The sequence below is a fragment of the Vigna radiata genome, chromosome 7, assembly GCF_000741045.1.
Source record: "Vigna radiata var. radiata cultivar VC1973A chromosome 7, Vradiata_ver6, whole genome shotgun sequence".
In the NCBI taxonomy this organism is placed as follows: Eukaryota; Viridiplantae; Streptophyta; class Magnoliopsida; order Fabales; family Fabaceae; genus Vigna; species Vigna radiata.
In genome coordinates, this window is record NC_028357.1 from 42,820,747 (window position 1) to 42,823,905 (window position 3,159).

The following is a 3,159-nucleotide window of genomic DNA, read 5'->3' on the forward strand; positions in this document are numbered from 1 at the left end:
CATATCATGGCGGAACGATAATACTGCTGGGATCAACTTGTGCTGATTATGTGCATGTTTTTCATCTGATACAAGAGAGAAATGATGGATGATAGTGTCTGTGATATGGGAGGCAGAGATAGCGATGTTGGTGAGGTTCAATCCGAAGACGGATTTACATGTAGAAGCAGTAAAATACGATCTCAGATTGAGCCGCGCCAATATCACTTATCATTGCTGAGTCCCCCTCGTTGTTGCTTTCCAGCTCATCCCAACTCATCAGATTCTCTTGTCAGAATATTACTTCCAACGTTGGTTAAGGTTGTCATAAACAAACATTTCTCTCTTGGTTGGTCCAATCTTTGATTGAAACCAGTTGCTGCTACTAGTAAATCCAGAGAAGCTCTAACTCAAGTGCAACATCGCGATTACCACTACAGGTAAGTAAGTATATTTATATATAAGATCGATCTTGATTTGGTGCTTGCTTTTCTGGTATATGATATTTTGATTAGGAAACCTGAGACCAAATTTTATTGCATCTGTGTGTATTCTCCCTTGTGATCTTCTCATCTACATTAATATCAAGGTGATCCGACATATAGTATGAGACAAACGCTAAACGGAGAAGTGATCTATGTAGTTTAGCCATGCATATATATCATGTCCATTTTCATCTTTATTTTTGTTTAACGAAGGTTTGGTAGTTAACTATTCACTCTGAATGTCTTCACATTTGATTAATTAAAATAAAAAAGTAACAGCGTATATTCATTTTTGTTCTTCATCCTCATATATTTAATGTGAACTTCATGAATTATCAGCATACGATTTCAATTTCATTTTTCCCCTCTGGCAACCATCGGATTTTAAGATATTAAATAATGATAAAGTGGACAAAGATCGAGGCTATCTCGTGTCAGTTTGAATAGTTAGATATCGATAAACTGGATACAAGAGACTAAATATGTCCAACAGTGTTCAGTTCTTTTGTCAAAGTTAATGTTTTTTTTAATTTAATTTAATATTTGCTATAAAGACTTGGTCTTGTGTTGCATGTGTGATGAACAGTTTGTTAACACAGCATAGGTGTTTGATGATTGGTATGGGGTGCTGTTTAAGTTGAACTAAGAACAGTGCTATAAGTTGTTTTGATAGAGCTGGTTTAGACAAATTAATTTGAAAATGAAAAGAAGTGTTTGTTTTTTGGGAGACCAAAGATTAACTTGTTTGATTAGAGTAGCTGGTAGCACATGAAGGGTTTGCAGTGAAAATGAAGGAGGTCCTGGATGGGGCTAATGATAAGTGATTGATGTTATAAGTGATATAATGGTGAATTGAAGTTTCCATGTTTGAGTCCTTCAAGTGTGGCTGGGGGCTGTTTGGCTTTAGGGGAGACTATAGTAATGATTCATGGACAAGAATGATAGTTACTACAGACATTAAAAAACGGGGCCTTACACTTTGAACTTATTTTTTTCCATCACTTTTTCATTTGTTTCTGTGGCTCATAAATGTCACTTATTCAGATGTAATTATTCCCCTTCATTTACATCTTTCTATGTGATTAATGGTAATTAGATTCCACATTTCTGTATATAAGAGAAACATTAAATAGGAAAAATGAGTTTATTGAAGGTTAAAATTACTTTTAGATGGATTTTCAAAATGGAACCATTTAAAAAAAAAAAATTGAATTTGAAAAATTATAAACTATGAGAAGTCAAATTTGGTTAGAAAGTGATTACTTTTTTTCCTTTTATATATAGCGGGTCTGATTTGATTAGAAGGTGTTTTGTTTTGTGTTTTTTTTCTAGGGGTTTGAATTGGTTGACCGTTTACCGTTGAATATGGATGAGGATGACCTAAATTAATATTATTTTTAAATGTAAATAAATTTTATTACAATTCAACTCTTAATTGATCAATTAAAAATTTATTATACAAAGTGTATATTTATTAATGATCAATTAAAATCATTTTCCCTGATTATCTGGAACTCTATTATTATTTTGTTGTTAGTTGATTTTTTAATTAATATAGCATAGAATAAATTTATTTTTTATTATTTTGGTTTGAATTTGTGATTATAATGATGTAATGTTTTACTTTAAAATTATTCATTAATAATGTTGTTAAGTTGGATGGTTGTTCATCCAACTATATGTATCATACTAATTTTAAAAAAAAGTGGGCCTTTCAAGCACAAACATTGTTAAAATTGAGTGAAAATTAATAAAAAAATTTCCTTAAACTTCTCATTTTGTCTCAAGAGTATTAATAATTTAAAACGTAGTATCAATTTTTACACCAATATTATAACTTAATTAGTTATTTACTTAAATCAATTTCTTAAGAATAAATAATTTATGTATTGATAATATGAAGAACTTTTAAAATGTTATTCAATAATAAATTGTTTCATGTGATAAGTTTATCATTTTTTACAATAACTACATTAAAATTCATGTAAATGGTGATTCTTCTATTGATTGACAACATAAAACTTTTAATATGATTAGGATATAATAAGAGGCATAAATGATATTATTTATTATTTATTTCTCTATTACTTATAAATTTTAAGATGATATTAATTACTACTTTTAATAAAAGTTAGAAGATTAGTTATTATTCACAATGTATGGTAATATTAAACAATAAATAAAATGCAATCATAATAAATCTTTTCATTATTGCTCTTTTTCGGAAACAACATTATTTTACGTGCTTTGTGCTTTAAGCAAAGTTGTGTCACTAATATTTTAACTTTGTAAACCAATATTGGTAATATGATTGATAGTCAAATTATATCTTTAAACAATAGGCAGTTCTAACAAATTTATTTTCCTTAATATATTTTGTATAAATTACAAATTGAAGAATATAATTTAGAAATTGCAAATAGTAAATACACAATTTGAGTTTATTCTATTGGGTAATTGTGTATTTAATGCATTATATTTTTAACTTCATATTTAAACTGGAATATTTTTAAAAAATATTTACTTAAATAATTTCATAATAAAAATATTTAATACATTAAACACTCAATTTAAAAAATAACATCAAAATATTTTCTCTTAATTATTTTGGAAAATTTAAAAGACATTACTGTAACATTTTTATAATTCGTTGAAATTGAACACATGTTAAAAGAAATTACAAATTCGCCTGCTC